The sequence below is a fragment of the Plodia interpunctella genome, chromosome 4 (assembly GCF_027563975.2).
Source record: "Plodia interpunctella isolate USDA-ARS_2022_Savannah chromosome 4, ilPloInte3.2, whole genome shotgun sequence".
Taxonomy (NCBI): domain Eukaryota; kingdom Metazoa; phylum Arthropoda; class Insecta; order Lepidoptera; family Pyralidae; genus Plodia; species Plodia interpunctella.
The window spans coordinates 7984940-8005609 of NC_071297.1; the positions used below are offsets into that span (position 1 = coordinate 7984940).

A 20670-nucleotide genomic window follows, 5' to 3' on the forward strand; every position below is an offset into this window, starting at 1 on the left:
GCGGACGGTCTTAACCACTGGGCCACCATCGCTTCAGTTTAATTAACTATATAAGTTTAATCTCCGATTCCTATTATATTTGGTACTTATATATTATATTAAAAATAGTATTTTTAAAGTAAAATCCGTTCAAATTTCTTCGAATAGGTTCAGTCAATTTAAGCCGATTTCGGTGTGTTCCCAATCAGTAAATTTCCAAGAATTTAAATATAGTAACACAAGAGACACAAACGAGGTACTATTTTGTTGCCTTCAATTTATGAACTATACACAAAACAATAAAAATTTCACTGAAGCAGTGGAACTCTAGTGGTTTGAATCCTACTCGTGTCACATGAGTTTGTGTACCAATCTGACTCTATTAGTTTTTATCGACCACCACATGCTTCCGGTGAAGAAAAGCATCATGAGGAAACCTGCATATTGGTGGACAAAAAACATAGTACGGCAGCTTTTGCAGTGAGAAGGATCAGACAGTGTACGAACATAGATACAGCTAGACTTGTGTATTTCAGCTACTTTCATAGCATTATGTCCTACGGACTATTAGTTTGGGGTAATGCAGCTGAGATAGGAAAAAAAATTGTATTACAGAAAAGAGCTATTCGTTTTATTTATGGATTAAAACCTTCTTCTCTTCAAGAATTCTTCAAGAGATTCTCTTCAAGAACTCTTCAAATCAATTAACATCCTCACTGTTGTATCTCAGTACATCTTTGATGTGCTTATTTTTGTCAAATCAAATTTACATTTATATAAAAAATTAAACGAAGTAAATAGTGTAAACACTCGAAATAAGCACAAACTTTGTATGAACAGATTCAGGCTTGAAAAGGTTCGGCGGTCTTTCGTGAGTCAAAGTGTAAAATTATTAAATAAACTCCCTACAGATGCTATTAATCTCCCAATGAAAAAATTTAAAACTTATGTTAAGAAAAATTTAATGGATAAAGCGTATTACACAATTAACGCCTATTTGACTGATAAAAACGCATGTATCCTCCCGACAGCTTTGCCACTCCACATGATCTCCTAATTTTTATTTTACTGTTTTTTATTATTTTATTCATAATGTTTATTTTTATTATAATAATTCATTTATGGTGACATTTAAATTTTATTTGTAAAACATGTGAATTATACTAAGTATTATACTTATATTTCGACGAATAAGATTTGTAATTATGAAGTCATGGGAATCGAGTGTGTCATGCTCACTCAAATGGTCAATCTGGTAGTGGCGTCCTGGACTGGGTCGTGAGGTTCCCTCTATTATGGTTGAGCTACGCGATGGCTGTCCCATGCGTCAACTCGTGAACGGGTGTTGCCAGAGGGAACTGGTCATCTCGTTTCTCATATATTTTTATGTAAGTTAATTGTGTTTCACATACATATTATAATCAGCACTCGGATCACAATCATAACCTGTTTTGATATACCTTTTGACTATGTACATATTTATATATATTATTAGAAAAAAAACATTGTAAGAAACAATAATGGTAAGCCGATCTGGCATGATAGGGACCAACACTGTTCAAATGAGTTTCTTTCGGCATTTCTTCTCAGCAGTGGTCGTTCCGAAATGCCAGTAGTTTGTAGCCTGTGACAGATAACTATAAATATAAAAATTGACGAGAAAAAGTGACTGTGAAGATTTAATTTCTGAATAAATGATTTGAATTTGACAGTTCAATTCACTAGTGTATGTACGAGAGCTCCTAGGTGGTGGTAGGTCGTAAAAGTCATGCCAAATACCTTTAGGCGACTTGAATAAAATCTGACACCAGTGTTAGCAAAAACACATTCGATGAGAAAAGAGAACTGAACCGGGCTTATCTAAATTACATATCTTGTTACGACACAATAATTTAAATCACCTAATTGGTTTGAATGGTATGTAGACAGCCTAATATTCGCAGTCTATATAAACTTAACGGTTAGAATTGGTCGCCTAAAGTTGTCGTCAATTAGAAACAAAATACACGGTATATAGTAATTGAGTTAGGGTGGGTTGTACCTTTACGATAACTTTAAGATAAAATTGCATACTTTGCGTTTTCCTGCGCGGGTTAAAGTCAACGTCAAAGTTGACTGGTGCAACTCTCCCTTAGAGTCTAGTTTTGTTTTCGAATTCCAACGATGGAACCCTAAAAATATGTCAGATTTGCAAATGCAGCATTGAGTTATCACTAAGTGAACACATGAGTGTGGTCATATGGTTAAAATCAAAATAGACATTTTTTGCATTTCCCATGTGGTCACGCCGCCATTTTTATAATAGTACAGTTTTATTCCACACATGCGGCAGATATGAAATCATAATACTTGAACGTAATACAGCCTTATTAAGACTTTTATAAGTGGAAACTGGTCGCTGTCGGAAAACTTGATTTAACGATAGAAAAAATTGACGAGGCTAACAGGATATCTGCCGTGGTATAACTAAAATGCCGTTATCTGACATCAGGGCGATTTTTAATTTTGGTTTGCAAGAAAATGAGAAAAAAAAGCTCTTTCGATCTGTATTTGCGATTTTTCGATAGCTTGATTAGTTTTGGAAATAACAATTGTAAAATTGCCGTTATGTACACATATTTTGCTTGTCAAATAGGCTAAAATGCCTTTAAGTAACTTTGCGAGTCTATACAGCCGCTAAGGTTGGATAACTCATACCTTTGTTAAAAAAAATATCATAAGGTTGCTTGTCAATATTGCCGTTAACTGCATTTTTTGCACTATAAAGGGGTAAAAATACTTTAACTGTGTTATTGTTATTTTATTTCTAATAGAGCAGTATTATATTGTTAAGTTAAAACGTCGTTAATTGAAAAAGCTAGACTTAAATGTGATTAACGTCGTATAACGGCTTTATAGCTTACTACTAATGTTTTGACTTTTCGTATGTTACAAGCCAATAGCGGCTTTTCGAAAATATTCAAACAATGTGTTGTCCGCCACTGTTAGACTGCAGTGTCGTTATCTCACAGTGATACACTAAAATGTCGTTAACGTATCTCGCGCGCGGTACCATCGGAGAGGTCGGAGGTCGAATTAGTGAGTCGCAAGCGCTTGCTCCGGGTCTGCTCCCGCCAATTTCGCAACGATGACGCTTTAGGTGAGTAGTTTTTTAGCTAGGTGTTTAATAATATTATATATTCATAAAATACCTGCCATGCATGTAATATGTATTCAAATAGGTATATTCATATCGTTCTATTATGATGTTACGGAGAGGCTATGATGGAAAAGACTAAAAAATACTCTCGAGGTCTACATGTGACATAGGACAACTAGTAATAAATATTATTTTTGTGTTTAATAATACACATACATATATACACATATTTATTTACATATATACACAGTATTTATTTTATTGTTACAGAATTTCGGCTGTTTCCATGAGAAGTAAATGTATTTTAGAGATGGCAAAGAAAAAAATTGATATCTTGTAATGAGCTTTTATCACTTCAAAATTTACCCCGTATTCTCAGTCCTTAACTCATTCCTCCACTCCATTTTGCAATAACATACCTCAAACTAACATCCAATCAAATCGCCATTAAATTTGCTAACCACGCCCATTTAAGGTACAATAACGAACTGTCAGCTCGAGGAATAACAAAGATATTTGATCTGACGACCAGAAATAGAAACTTTCTGAAGTTATTTTGAAGATTTCAAATTTATTCAACAGCAGCGACGCCCTCTCGGGCTGGATAAGTTTGCTTCCTTCAGTTCACATGGAATCTTAAAATTATATAGAAAATTAAAAATGGCATTTGTAGCTATTCGGTTTCGGGAATTAAGCAGTTTTGAAGATTGCACAATAAACTTATCCTGTCTAATGACAATAACATTAGTTTGCTATAATACTCTGGGAGCTTGTGACCTTGTGTGATTAGTGTTAGCGACTGCCGTAAAGCGTTTCCCTTGTAGTCAAACACGATTAAAATATTGTATTCTTGATAGATGTTCGATCGATAGTCACCGCGGAATATCTTTTTGACGTAAACTTGTTAATAGAAGATGTGACTGATGACGCTAAAAAAGGGTCTAGTATATAAGTATATTTTAGCATCGCATAATGTTTGGCATGTTGATCTTGAGGAACTTATGTACACTACATCGCATAATATAGACTGTCAACATTTTGGGACTGATGGCGGTCAAATGGTACTTTTGACAATCAAACGCATATTTTGATGTCAGTATGTAATATTCTTCTTAAGTTTCAATATGGCCATACGTTATAATTAATATTTTTTTAAAATAAAAAAGTAAAGTTAGCTTTCGTCAGTCCAGAGTGATGTTCGATCAAGGGCCGGACTATGAGGAAGATTCACGGGACGTTGCGCGGCGCGTCGAGCGTGTCCGAACAACGCATTAGTCCGACCAATCAACGCTTTAGACCCGCCCAATGTGTGAGGTTATGTCAAATTCAAGTCGAGTAAGAATTAGTAAGCCAAATTATCAAATGATCTTACGAAGAACATTAATATTAACCAACAACATAGAGTCTCACCGATACCTGCAGCTGTAAAAATACTACACCCGAGCTACAAGGCCTCCGCAAGCGTAAAAATACTGTTGATGCCAATTATTGTTCCGAAGTACCTACCTGAGATTTCCCAGCTACACCCAAGTGTGATTCGCAGAGCGTTTCGACCGCTACGGTCGCACTGTCAAATTTTAACAAAGACAAGAATGAGTTTTACTATATGACTTTACATTATTTACTCTGTACTGTAGTTATGAATGATTGATTTCATTAATTAATAATAATGATTTATTTTGCAAAATACAATTTAAAATATCCGCCACATGCTTCGTCAAATATTTTATTAATCTAACAGGAAAAATATAATAAAAAATATGGTTGTTGTATGGTTTTAGTAATTGGTACTTAGCATGTTTCTGTTTAGCCGCATTGTCCGCTGCTGACCCCGCCTCACGAACGAAATCTCTGATATGAGAAGCGGCAAACGTACTTACACACGTTGCGTCCCAAAGCAAACATCGTCCCTTTTGCCAGAGTACCAAAATCAAGCCATTGGGACGCTTGCCATCCGTGCGACTTAGTCCAGGTGGTTCCAGAACACAAGGAATATTTGCACTTACCATAACGAATTATATCATTAAGCGCATGATGTCTGGGAAATCTACCAGCACTGATGAATGATTGATTTTGAAAATGATTCCTTCCTCAAAAAAAAAATACGGATTGTAATGACCGCACAGCCGCAGCGGTCGAAACGCTCTGCGAACCACCCCCAAACGAATTAAATATTAGAATATTAGACACCCCTTTACAACAGCGGAATTTGAATTGATAAAACAATTTTCAAACCTGTATTTTGATAACTTTAAATTCAATTTGATCAATACTATCTTCCAATATTTTTTATACTGTTGCACTTAAATGCCGTTAATTTAGAAGGTAATTAGTTTAACTGCGTTTAAGCGTAACAATGAACCGAATTTAATCTTCAAATTAAAATATATTCATAGTTTAGCAGACTTGAAAGCAGTTAAATGCCGTTAATCACACAAAAGCCTAACATGAATTAGTATCATAAGTATAGTTTTATGTAACTAAAACAACGTTATGGGATATAACGACATTTAAGTTACCATGAAGTCATGATTTTTTTAGCATTTTAATAAATATATTTTTTAAATGAAATAGTAACGCTAAAAAGCCGTTACTCTTTACGAAGCGGCATTTTAGTCGATGACTCATAAGATTTTGGTATCATAGATAATATACTAAAACGCAAAAAACGTTTTATTATTATTAAAAAAATGTGTTTCTAAAATAATAGGTTAGTCATTAGATAGTATTTTACTTGATCTATGTTTTGGTACCTTCAAGTTTTAAATAAGTGTTGTCATTTATGAATGACATCGATTTAAATTTTTACCGCGCTTTTCGACGTTTTACTCGAAACAAGCCTTTGGCAAATAACGGCGTTTTAGTTATACCAGGGCAGATATGTGGACGTAACAGTGCGTTTATGTTATGTGAAGTAACATAATCATTATCATTCTCAGACTGCATTAACAATGTTAAAGCAGAATGATATAGATTAACACTTATACCTTCTTTTTCAAAATACTTCATCAGCTATTGTGCTTGCGACCCTATTGTTGTCCAATTGTTTTTATTATCTCCAGGATCGAAGGGTTGTTATCACTCCCGGGAACTGGTATTCCTTCTCTCTCTCATTCCCATCTGTGCGTTTTCCTAGTTTCTTCCGCGACCATATAGCGTCTCACTCAATGACACAGTAATTATGAGCAGTATTATAATTTGATAACATGTTGACTGTACTAATTTAATATTCTAATTGCTAAACTAAATACGATCCATTTAGATTCCATTTTAACGAGAAATTAGTGAAAATTTTTAAAAAGTACGTAGGGATAATAGAACAGAAAACCTCCTCTTTTTTGAAGCTAGTTAAGCAAATGTCTTAGAGCATTCGTGTCACGAGGTTGCACTTTGACAATCGCAGATTATCTCTAACGAATCAATTAGCTGCTGAGATCTCGATGGCATTTATCTTGCTCACTATGCATTTGAAGTACACAGATTTCCCTCAATTCTATTTAGTCTCGAGTTCGTAAACTAATCTTTATTCACGTGCAGAAATTGATTTACGCCCGGGCGTAAAAGTTCCATACTCGTGATATAGGTTTAATATGAATACAAAATTTGTAATATAAAATATATTTTGTCTCGTTTTCATGTAATTTCACAAAATTCCGCATGATAATAGCCTCAAGCAATAGTAGCCAATTCATGAAATAAAATTTTACTTTGTCATGCTAACATCGTATTCATATAAAGTGAATTGCAAAATTAAACCCTTTTGGTATGTTTAAAAATGCGGGGAAAGCTAGACGTGTGCAAATGTACACTGAATTGCGGAGCTAAAGCGAGATGCTCTTAGTCAAAAGGTTCCTCATCCTCACTAATGAGGAGGGAGAGTGAAAATTTTTCCTCTTGAAAAGAAAATTTCGCTCCAACTATCTTTCCACTAAACGAGCCACGTACTACAGATGAATTTCATATGTTATATTCGTAATATGGAATTTCGTGTTAAAATTTCGAAATTAAATTTTAAGTTTTCAAACGTTTGCTTAAAACTGCGAATTAGCAAAACCACTGGTTCGGCCATCGTAAATTTTAATATTTTTAATGAAATTTTATGTTTTACTGTAGTATTACTGTGGTCCTAGCCTTATATTGTAACCAAGATTACTATTTTATTGTATTATTTATTGTATTATTGTAGTACTTGCGTGGAGCAGTTCCATCAATGGTCATTACCGCATAGTCATCACTCTTTCCAACACGCTTTCGGCCAGGACATTCTCACTTCGTTTAAAATAAAAAAGTTCCGCAATATTAAAATAGGTAATATTTTTTTTACGTAATGGCAAAATAATATTTTTTTGAAAATTTACAAAACATATTTTGCCAATGGAAAACTAGACGTCTTACAGATTTTTCATGTAAATATTTTTCTGTTTGGTTACATCACTCATAGCAACGCGTCTATTGGCAAAATAAGGCACAAATTATCCACAAAGCACAAAACGAAACCTGCATTTCAATGTAGGATCCGTGATCCTTGACTATGAACAGGTGACATCAGAGTAAATGGAAAATTATGTACACAGTCGTATATTCACTGGGTTTTTACCTTTCACATTCTTTGTCTCAGGAGTGGTTTGTCACGACCGCATATCAAGTGTGCTGGTCGGATTCTAGAAGTATGGAAACTCTATTTATGATAATAAAATAAACTATGGTGACTGGTCAACAGCTATATTTTTTAAATTATTGTACGGGCAGTTTTTCAACTGATTAACTTCTTTAGCGGCTTTGTGCACTTTTTGTGATAGATAAAAAATGTTGAACTCGCATCAGGACACGTGACCCAGATCGAAAATTCGTAAGATGTCAAAAATGCACAACGTTAATATTCAAGTTTTCATTTCTGCCGACTCTCCCGGAGTGCAACCCGGTTTTTTTATGTAAGTGAAGAAATTCTTGTCAGCAATACTTAAATAGCTGTTATTATAAAGCTAGCCAATAGTAAAATCACTAGGGTGAAGCCGGTTATTGACATAATTTAACATTTTGTAAGATTTTACCGTAAATTGTAATCCTTACCATAAATATTTACAGAATCCCATTCTCTTTAAAATTTACTTTGACGCTTATGTACAGTTTCTTGTGTAGAAGTATAAATCAATATTGCTAACGTATATTTATCATAAATTGTATGTGTGTCTCGTTTTAGTAATTGAGTACGTATGTGTTTTGTATATTTACATGAATATTTATATTAATTTAACGCATTAAGTGTTATGTTTTACGATCATAAATGTGGTTTCTCAATGATACCGATGACATACATATGGACAGAGAGACATCGGGAAGCGACTTTTACTATATCATTACATAATATAAGACAAAGTCACTTCCCGTTGTCTGTTTGTCCTTATATATATATATTTAAAACAACGCAAAAGATTTTGATGCATATAAATAGATATAGTAATTCAAGAGGCAGGTTTATAAGTATGTAGCCTATAATCAGTAAAGTCATTGAAGTTAGAATGAACAATTATAATTATAATCCTATCTTGATTATATTAGATTGAAATTAGTACTTATTTTTATTTATTTTTACTAGTCTTGTCCGAATTGTCTTTGCATAAATAGGAAAAAAATGTCCAAGAATGTAAGATTTTAGGCCTTTGCCGATTTGCAAACAGATCTGCAAAATCTAGATATGCAACAAATATTAGGATAGAATAGTGCTAAAAGGCTATTTTATATATAAAAAAAACAAACTTTTTTTTATGAGATATGACTTAAGAATCTACACCATTGATAATAATATTATAACACACTCCTTCTAGATATTATAGATTTATCTATACTAACATTCGTATCAGTATTTTGAAAAGTATATGTATGTAACAGCAAAAATATTTGAGAAATATTAGCAGGAAAATATTTTCCTATACAAAATAAGGAAACGCTTGACTTTAACAAAAATGTAACTGAGGATCTATTGAAATAGCTCAGTGAGTGAGAGGGCAAACGACTAGCAACTTTGATACATGACTTGGCACCAGGAGAGGGATCAATAACATGTAAAGTGTAATAATACATACGAATAAATACTAATATGAATCAAGTTATGTCGTTTGTACACAGCGTCTTTTTGCCCGGATCAGTTATTTAATTGAGAGATGTCAAATAGAAATGTTAATTAAAATGAAGTATTTATCTACGGAGATATATCGACAATTATAATGAGTAACACGTGTTGTATGTGCACTTTCACAAGACAAAAGACAGATTGCGTTGACAGCCATTTGTAGTAAACGTGCTTCTTGGGTCCGACATTGTCCTTTGGGAGCCGTTCTCAATGATTAGTTTTCACTTCTGTATAAAATGTGTCTAGTCATAAAAGTGACTGAGAGACTGATATACGGATGGACACCTATATTTCCCAAGGGTGTCCACTGTCCATAGATTCACCATTCCATTTGAACTCCCTTGTGGAACAAACACGACGATTATATTAGGGGTTCCGTTTCTTGCTATCTTCCCGCAAAGAACCCTAAAATCTCCTATAATCAATTTATTCCGGCATTTGTCATATTCGACACATGTCACGCGCAACAGCTTATACCCGTCCAATTTAGGAAGATTATGTTGAGCACACGGAATTGTTTGCGTTTTATAATACCGCACGTTCCCGTAATAATGTCGTAAATACTTCATGCCTTCAGGTGCGTATATTAAAATTCCTTTATTTGAGCAACAATATTCTGAACACAAAATACTTAGTAGGGAGAAGGTTAGCTCGAATTAGTTTATAGAGTTTTTAACGTAGTTAATATATCCTTATCATTTCCTTATCTTTTGAAAATGAGTCCTATCGTGTTCTGTACTCCTGTCTGTCGGTCTGTCTGAACGTAAGAATATCAAAAACTGCTGGACGAATTTTTTACGCTTCAAGGGTTTTAGGTGATGGTATATCAGGGACGAGTAATATACTTATAAGGTAGGATAACATTTATTGCGAGCCATATAAATTTCTACTTGATTTTTGATTTTATTTGTTTGCCTTTTGGAATTTCGATCATATGGTTTAATACGAAACTATGTCATGAAACCTTACAAGTAACTACATTTAGTACTACTTATACATAATAACCATCGATCTGGTATTCTGGTCGAACATCTTCTAAATAGTCTTTCCGACTCGACAAGAAGAAGATCATAACAAAATCTAAAATAAATTAACACAAATTTGCTAATTTCAAACATTACAAATCGTGATTTTAATGCAAAAAAATGAATATTTAATTGCGGCAATTAAGCCATTAGCTGGCACATGTTAATAAGCTTTCCTTCAAACTACTTAAGTTTCTCGACGCAGTTCTAAGAAAAACTATTTGAAAACTATTAAACTTTGCCTAGAATTGCTGCACGAAAATTGCCGTTAATTCTGAATAAGAATGAACTTCAAAATTTCGTGTGTTGGAAACTTGGGAGTCGGTTTAGCTCATATTAACATAGTAATTATGTAGAACTGGTATGTTAATTATACAAAGATATGCAAAAATTGAGAATTTCCTTAATTGTTGAACGCTTTTCATGATAATAATTACATGAAAAGTTTTTTTTTAATTATTTTGACCACGAACATTCATTACAAAATTATTAATTTAGTGCTAAGTAGGTATTACTGAAATATTGAATGCCGAAAATTTAATGACAATCAAATATTTTATTAGCTTCAACAAAATGCGTATTACATATTTTTATATTTTTAACCCCCGACGCAAAAAGAGGAGTGTTATAAGTTTGCTAAGTGTGTCTGTCTGTGTACGTGGCAACGTAGCTAATCAACGAGTGAATCGATTTGGGTGCGGTTTTTTTATTTCATAGCAAATTTTTATGCGATGGTTCTTAGATGTATTTGATCAAAATCGGTTCAACCATTCAAAATTTGTAGCGAAATGAATACTGAAAGTTGCTTTTTTTTAAATTTGTCTAACAAATAAACTTGTAAATAACTCAACGGTTAAGTATTTTTTTATTATGATTTTATTATCTATCATCTGACTGTTTTTCCAGTTGCATCCCCAGTCGTTGAGCGTCGGAGCCCATGGAGATGAATGAATAAGAATGATGAATGACATTTTATAATAAGTGCAAAAAATCTGGTCTTGTGCAGTGTACCAGGCCTTCAGGACGAAATCTGAGATGGATAATCATATTTGAAAAGGATTAATTCTACTTTTAAAATATGATTATCCATCATTCAGCTATAGATTCATCATATTAGCTAGCCATAAAACCCAAGTAAGGAAATGATCACGAGTATCATTAGATTACTCACTGGGAAGTCCTAGCCTTATATTGTTATCAAGATTACCGGAATAAATGATTATTTTAATTTAATTTTATTAAAATTGAATATCATAAAAAACAATCAAAACCCAAGAACGTTGTTAAATAACACATCTTTCGCACAACTCCGTCTCTGGAGACAAGATAAATTTGATCATATTTTTCGAAGCACGTCTTTGTTTAACTTTTTTAAGAAACTATTCCCATCATCTTCAAGCATAAAAGCGAAATATCTCTTTCACTGAGCTGACTCACTCAACGTTATGGCACTGAGATCTTTACAAAGGAACGCATCAATGGTATGATCAAATAATTTAGTCTTCATAGCTTTATAGACGAAACTTTGAATCAGAATACTTTGAAGAGCTCGCTGGCAAAGGCGAACTTTCTATGCAATTTACTGGTCTCTATCTAAGATTTACTTGTGCATTCTAAAACAACGAACAAAGGAGTCAGATCTGCGTGAATAACACGGTCTGACTGAATTAATAAAATGCGCTAAGTTTTTTGGCATAGCTCTACTGTTACCGATTAAGTTGTAAATGGATTTTTGTAAAAATATGCACGTTTAGGGGGAGTTGCATCAATTAACTTTGACGTTTTCTTCAACCTGTACGCCGTTTAGACGCCGTACGTCGTTTAGACAAAATCGCGTATTTTGCGTTTTGCTACGCATATTAAATTTAACGTCAAAGTTGACTGGTGCAACCTAGTTTTCGAATACTCTATAGGCTCTTTCTCCAAACAACAGAGGAGTGACCTACTCCTAATATCATGTGAAAATATATGACAGAGTATGTACGAACTCAGTTAATAAATTGAGTAAGGCATTTCAATGCATATATTTGACAGTGCGTAATCAAAAACCTTATTTTACATAAAAATTAAGGAAAAGTCCCAAATACTTATTTCTAGTATGTACTTCAAACAAATCCAACCACAGGTACATCTTTACTTCGTTCTTCATAATTCATGATTCATAAATACCAATGTATTAGATTTGCAGCGGACAGGTCCATTTTCTCTTCCTGAGCCTATTTCATACAACTGAACGATAGGACAAACAAATTGCCGGAAATATTTGAATAAGAATGGGACATTTTTGGGGACACTAATGTGCGAGGCGGGAGGTCGGAGGGCACCCTAATATCTGTTTTATTTTTCCGGATTTGTATGAATGAGAACAACAAACAACGCTCCCATTGTGGCCGGCGGTGAACCACAAGCAAATATATTCGGTTGATAATTTTATGACTTTATTTACCGACGTTAACAATCCAATTCGAAAAATATTTATCTTTCGGAGTGCCCGCAATTTTAGTATCTTGATTGTGGAAGTAACAATTTGCGAACACGTTTATTTTTCAATCCAAATTTATATTTATTTAAAAAGCACCTCAAATATTTATTAATTTGACAAATGACTTTATTAAATGTCAAATATTATACTTTCAATGATTTCTTTAATGATAGACTCAGATTTTATTATTATTTTACTTTTTAATTTTATGACCTAAGTATAAATTATTACTTTTTTGTCATTTGTAGTGGATAGCACGCTACTCATTTATTAATTTATATTTGCACACCCATATTAATTAGTATTAATACGTAGATATAATTTATTTTAACACCAATTTATATCATGTTTTAGCAAATATTTATTTCTGACAATACACCACTTTATATTTCAGGATGACTTGCACCAATCAACTTTGACATTGACTTTAATCTTTGTACTACTAATTAGACAAAATAGCGTACTTCGAGTTTTTCTGGTTAGTTAACATCAAAGTGTAACCCATTTTTAATGTTTTAGACACACCACAGCAGCTTATTTCTGCTATAAGTAAAATAAAAAGGCATCACTCACATAAAAGAATAATATACCGGAACAACAGTACATTACAAAGCAATAAGTCTAAATTTTCTCTCAAAACAAACCTGTAAGCGATATACGGAAAACATACGGGGATCGCTTAACACGTTTCCTTTCAATATTTCCCAATTTGACACGGTATTATGCTCGCCACCAAGACAATGGAAAGTAATAGACAGTGACAATGTAGGGCTAAATTTCGTTAAAATAAAAGCGTAGAGAGAGCATAAGATATAGCGCCTACGTGGTCGCCGTGAGATCCCGAGAGCTCCTACAATGGAGAATTGGAAAAAGCTTTTATAATCCGGCGCGTGACACACATGTTAAAGAGAAACCTCCCACGTACGAAGGAACGTATTTTTTCTAAGGCATTAGAAATATGTTTTTAGGATTGCTGGACTGGACATAAACGGGACACAATCAGCGATAGGTGAAACTCAAAGAAATGTTTTAGTGTTTTATTTGCGATTAAGTACATTTTTCAGTAATTAGTTAGACTTTAACGTTAACTTGGATATGTAAATCTTAAATCTGAATTTGAATATGGTAATTTTCGCAAATGAATGCCCATACCTGAGGTCAGGTTCTCATGGGTTAGATGTTTATTTCGCCAAAATGTTATTGACCAATAAATTAACGCATAGTTTTCTGCGAAGATAGCCCTAGATATAATGCACATAATAGAGATATTTGGAAGAAAAAAGGGGTTACATTGACCAGCAGTGGGACACTAATACAGACTATAAAAAAAACGTAAATGCACATGTGAATAAAAAATAAAAAATCACACCAAAAATCAAGTAGCATTGCGTAGAATGTTAATGGACTGAAACGCGTATAAAATTGTTTGAAAGCTTTTCTCTGTTTTAGTTGAAAAAATGTTTTGTTATTTAGCGAGTCGCAAAACGAATGGTTGCGTGGTGTTCCACTTATTGTTTTATTGTGTGTTGTTGTTAGCACCTGTTTTTATAGTCATACCTACTATTTTTAGTATCTTTTATTAAAATAAATGATGACTTATTCATACTGTTATAGGGCTTCTTACTTTTGCGTGGCTTTGAAAGTGCTGTAGATACAAGTGTTGTAATATATTCTGGTACCTAATGGTAGTACACATTAAATTAAATATACATTAAATATACATTAAAAAAACAAATTAATTTCAAAATAGAAGTCATAGATATGAAAATAATTTGACAACCTCGGTGGCGCAGTGGTTAGGTTCTTGCCACTGAACCGAGAGGTCCCGGGTTCGATCCCCGGTCGGGTCATGATGGAAAATGATCTTTTTCTGATTGGCCCATGTCTTGGATGTTTATCTATATATGTATTTATTATAAAATATAGTATCGTTGAGTTAGTATCTCATAATACAAGTGTCGAACTTACTTTGGGGCTAGCTCAATCTGTGTGATTTGTCCCAATATATTTATTTATTTATTTTATAATGACCACATTTTTTTTCATGACTCTTCCCTGGACCCCAATCTGCTAAAATAATATAAAGATAACAAAAATCAAGTGTTTCACAATTGGTTTTATTTTTACTATTAGCTGTTGCTCGCGGCTTCGCCCCCGAAAATTTTCCACGTGAACAGTTATTTTTCCGAGATGAAAAGTATATGTCCTTCTCCATATTATAAACCACACCTATGCAAAATTTCAAGAAGATTGGTTGAGTAGATAGAGCGTGAAGAGGTGACAAACGAACTTACTTTTGCATTTATAATATTAATTAGGATTAAATTAATTTTATATAACTTATAGCAAGTTCAGCTCAGTTATGAACACAAAACCATCACATTTTTCAGACTTGTAATTGTAGTTCTAGCAATGTTTAGATTGACACCATCGGTATTTTGTTATTAGATTATTTTACTACAAGCGCAAGTACCTCACGCAAGTTTTGCAACAGTTTAATGTACAGCCATTATTTACAACCCAACAATTAGCTGTTTATGCTTAATACCCGATTGTAATCTATACTCTTATCAGTTGAGATAATTTGAATTTAAAATGACCTATGGCATTTGAAAACATACCCAATATACAAACAGGTTGGTTGACCATTATTGAAAACTATATTTCGTAGTGAAATAAAAGAAAGTACAAAAAGTATATCTATACATACTTGATCTGTACATATGAAATTCAATTCAAATTCCCAATGCACCTTTTCTCTTGGAACCATCGTCGCATATATAATTTTAAGAAATTATAAGATTATACAAATAGATATAGCAAAAAAGGTTGCAGCAAATAAAACAGAAGTTTTAAAAAGATTTTAATTTTTTAACGCTTTATATAATTGATTTACCAAATGCACCAATTTTGCCAACTTGAATAGATTATTTTACATATAATATAAATAAATTAAATTTAATCAATTAAAACTGACACAGTGTGAAAATATGAACTTCTATCAACTTATCAGTTAAAACGATTTAGAGTCTGTCTGTCCATTGATAACAGTCACCACACCCAGAACCGCCGAACGTACGTTATCACACGAATATTTACAAGAGATTAGTAACCCCGTTATTCATAAATAAGTTAAAGCATAATTTAAGCTAAAGTGCGTTTGTCACTATCACACCTTACAATATTATATATTATGATTATACTTTCTTTAGCAGAAATCACTGTGTTCTACTTGAAGCTATATAGTATAATCGTATACAATAATCAGGCTATTATTTTCTTACAACTATTCGCCAATTTGTTATATTTTTACATAAGGATATGGAGTTGTCCTATTCTAGAGCCCCGACACCCTTTTTCAGATAACTATTAGAAATGTACAATATTAAGAACAATAATTTAACGTGACAAACTTTATTTTGTATCGCAAAATCGTTGCGCAGATCAAAGCGCTCGCTTTGATTCACTAAACACATAGTGACTAAGTCCATGTAAACATTACGAGTAGATTTAGCGGAACAAACTGATAAAGTGGCTATTAATGGACTGGAATTTATAAGAAATATCCCAAATGCCTTTGCTAATTCGAGCAAATTCGTAATTACACCTATTAGTTTTCACCTAGTTACGAAATTGCCCCAAACACCTATATTTTCCGACTCGTTTTGATAAATTAATACGACATAAATTATTCATGTCTTTATTATCGTATTTATTACAAGCGCAATTATAGTGGACAATCATCGATAAATAAATCTAACAAAAAATCAAGAATATTGGTTAGGGCAAATATCACACGATACTTATATATTATCGTTTTATTAATAAGATAGATTTAAAAAAAATGTACTCCTGTAACACAAGTTTACTTAAAATATAAATAGGTAATTACTTATAAAAAGGATAAACGTGGGAGATTCTGATTGACATGGTTATAAAAGCAAAAATTTCGAGAGGAATAGTATTAAACAAAAGCTGAGCGTCAAGCACCAGGAACGCTAGACCAGGAACGCTAGACGCTAGAAACATGACCAATCAATCAAAATGAGAAGATGGTCTATAGAAGAAGATCTAGATGATGAGTTCCACTATTGTGAAAACATAAAGTAAAAAATTATCAAGTGATGGTTGAAAAACATAAGGAAAATTTAAACCAGTGTAATCACAAATCAGCATAATTTAAAATTGTTAAAATATCTTTTAAAGACTTTTTTGTTTTTATCAACAGACACATACTTAAAAACAATACCATCCCACATTATGTACAGTCATAATGACCGATACAATTCAGTGTCTGATTTTTATCAATTTCCGCTTAAGTCCAGGTAGTCTAAATAAAAAACCTCAAAATAGCTCTAATGTATCTTTAATTGCACCTGGAGCCTAATTTTCATATAACAAACGTTAATTTAATCAATTTAATTAATTATTTAAAGCCATCCAGCCCAAACTCCATGCAAAATATGCGGACGAAAATACGCGATGCAGGTTTGTACTGGCCTTTATTGTAAACTACCCACTGCAACCGACGTATTACTTGCGATGTTCTACACCACATGGCTTGGTTTTTGCTTAATTTATTTAAATAATGCCAATTGAGGATCATTATCGTTGAGATAGGAATTGTTTGTTATTCTTATCATTAGTTTGAAATATAAAGACTGAGCTAATATAGTAAATATCTACTATCACACAGATTGAGCTAGCCCCAAAGTAAGTTCGGGACTTGTGTTATGGGATACTAACTCGACGATACTATATTTTATAACAAATACATATATAGATAAATCTCCAAGACCCGGGCCAATCAGAAAAAGATCATTTTCCATCATGACCCGACCGGGGATCGAACCCGGGACCTCTGGGTTCAGTGACAAGCACTTTACCACTGCGCCACCGAGGTCGTCAGTAATTATTCAATTCTCATTGTGGCGCACGTCAGTGCAATAGTTTGAGCGATATATTCAACAATGGCAGACCGCGAGCAAATACTAAATGAACTACTAGAAAAATCGCAAAGAGAGCAACTACAAAGATGCTAAAATCAAGATAAAACCCGTAACCAGCGGTGGAGCCAACTATTCATCAGTCCTCTACAATATCACTGTATCTAGCCTCAACAATAAAGATTTAAATTTATTTGCCAAAGTGATAAACTTTAGTGAAACTGCTCGATCTTCGATGAATGATGCTTTAGTTTTTGATACTGAAAATTTTGCTTATAAAGATTTGGCTGAAAATTTCAAAAAATTGGAACAAGAACTTGGAGTGCCAGAGGAAGATAGATTTGTGTTTCCGAAATTCTATGGCTATAACCCAAAAACGTATGAAGAAACTATTGTTTTAGAAAATTTAGTGGCAAAAGGATACGAAGTGTACGATAGACTAAAGTCTGTCGATTGGCCCTACGCTTCGAAAGCTGTCGAAGCTTTAGCAAAATTTCACGCCCTAGCTATGGCATACGGAGAGCAAAATCCTGAAACATACAATCGAATTTTAATAGAATATACCAAAAAGATCGAGTCAGGTTTTAAATTAATGAGTGATCATTTTAAAGATTTTGTAACGACTACTTTAACAGTGACGAAAGAAGAAAATAAGGAAAGGTTGCAAAAATTTGCTGACAAGGAATGCAGTACAGGAAACATATTTAGGTACTGTAAGCCACTTCGTAAGCAAGTTCTTATTCATGGTGATTATAGACCGAACAATATAATGCACCGAGTAAACGAGGCAAGTGATTAATTTCCTTTACTAGCCACCATGTCTACGTAAGTTTTGATGCTCATAGAACATTTGTTTTTTAGGACGGTACAATAGACCTCATCCCTGTGGACTATCAGACTATTCAGTCAGGCAACTGCGTTACTGACCTGCTGTACTTCATATTTGTCAGTTCCGATGCGCAGTTCCGCGCTCTTTACTACCAGCGACTTGTGGACTACTATATTAATTTGAGTGCAGCATTGCGCAGTCTGAAACTGGATCCTGACAAGATTTACCCTAGGAAGGACTTTGATTATGAATTGAAAGAGGTAACTAAACTTTAGTACAACCGTAAAAGTTATATAAGTAATAAAAATAATAGTTTGATAAATAATAAATTAAATTGATAAAATAAAAATAGTAATAAAATAATGTCAGTTTCACAGTTTTATCTATACAAAAATAATATTTAAATTATACACTCATTTTAAATACTTCTATAAGAAATATTATGTAAGAAATTTGATCTTCTAGCATTAGAGTAGCTAATGTGGAATTAGGTAAATTACTTTTCAGGTACATACGAAATTCAGCTCAATTGGCTGAAAATGCCTACTATAGCCTTATCCAAATATACAATAGTTATAACTACTGTGATATTAAAATTCAATTCTACAAATGAAATTTGTAGAATTTAATTTTAATTACAAATAATCATCTTACAGGCATTGCCCTACGGTCTCATCATTGCCATGGTCTTGCTGCCGGTAGTCACAGTTGAGTCTGAAAACGCTCCTGACTTCAACACTGAAGACGTCTACGGAAAGTTGGCCAACATAAAAACCAGCAAATATTACCCTGACAGAATTAACGGTGTCATCGACGGCTATATTAAATGGGGGATACTTTAATTGAAGCAATACAGACATCAATTAATTTTTGTGATCTTTAAACCAGTTGTAATATCACAATAAAACTTTTCTCTATAATTTTAATATTTAATTTTACGAGGGTCTTAACAAAATACTAACATTAAATTTCATCTAACGTATCAGATAGTATGAGAGATAGTATAGTATCCGAGATATAAATTTTATTTTTTATTTTTATTTTATTTTATTATTTTATTATTAATAGATAAGTATGTCTGTTGCTAACATTAGTAAAGTTCACTCAAGTCAAAATGAACAGAACAAAGAGATAAGAAGATAATAGACCAGCATTGTCCAATTACTATCACCCAAAGCAGTAAATTATCGCGTCTTTGCAAGATGACAGTGACATGATAAAGCTGTCACCTTACAATGACGTCATAATAGCCGCGCTCACCTGCGTCCGGAGCCGCGCGCCCTAACATGTTAATCCCTTCAATATTGCTCTTCTCATCATTTAGATCAACGAAGTTTGATCTTTATTGTGGACGACTTAAGGTTTGAAATTGTTCGTAGTAACGAGAACGCTCTTATGCTACGAAAAAGTTCAGATCGATCGAGTGGTTTTAGGAATTTCTGATATTCATAAAAAATGAAATTCAGATGAATAAAAGTTTAAAATATAGCCTTGCTTCGACGCTTTATTGCTCAGAAGTACAGAGAAATTTCACGACCTCACCAATACAAATTATTTCATTAACTTATTTATAATGCTCTGCGAGTAAATATAATTAATATGCTTGATCCTATATGTGGAGATAGGACTATTTGTTAACCGAACTAAATATATAGTGACTAATATTGGTGGTAAAATATTAGCCTGAGACACCACCACAGCATAGTTTTCACAACTACATTTTGACGTTTTGTTTTTTATATATTTATTATATAGTCAGTGACTGTCTAAATAGGCAATCTACTAACAATAATAATATATAAAAAGAAGAATTAGTTCAGGTGAACAGTAACGAAACTAGTGAATAAAATCAAGAAGAGAAGTCGAGTTCATAGTTTTTAAACGATCTTTATCTAAAATAAGTCATCTAAAATAATATTCAACATCGTTTCGTTAAAAACTATGCACTTGAGGCGAGTGCACACTACTTGACCAATGTGTTATAAAGCCTTTTAAGGACGGCACTTGGAAGTTACGGCCTTTGTTTGTGGAACTGTCTCGGTGACTTTTCTGCGACACTTAGCAAACGTTTATACTATAGTTTAACCTCTTTTGTTCTACGAAGATATTGTTTGTATGTTTTGTATTTTTGAATGAAGTT

The 20670-nt window shown here is 33.2% G+C and overlaps 1 long non-coding RNA gene and 1 pseudogene across 1 annotated transcript in view; one reads left to right on the plus strand and one right to left on the minus strand.

The window, feature by feature from the left end:
* Window positions 1–20670, minus strand: part of LOC135309699 (uncharacterized) — a 107426-nt gene that overhangs the window by 39367 nt on the left and 47389 nt on the right. The window lies entirely within an intron of this gene.
* Window positions 17726–19372, plus strand: LOC128669337 (uncharacterized; annotated as a pseudogene).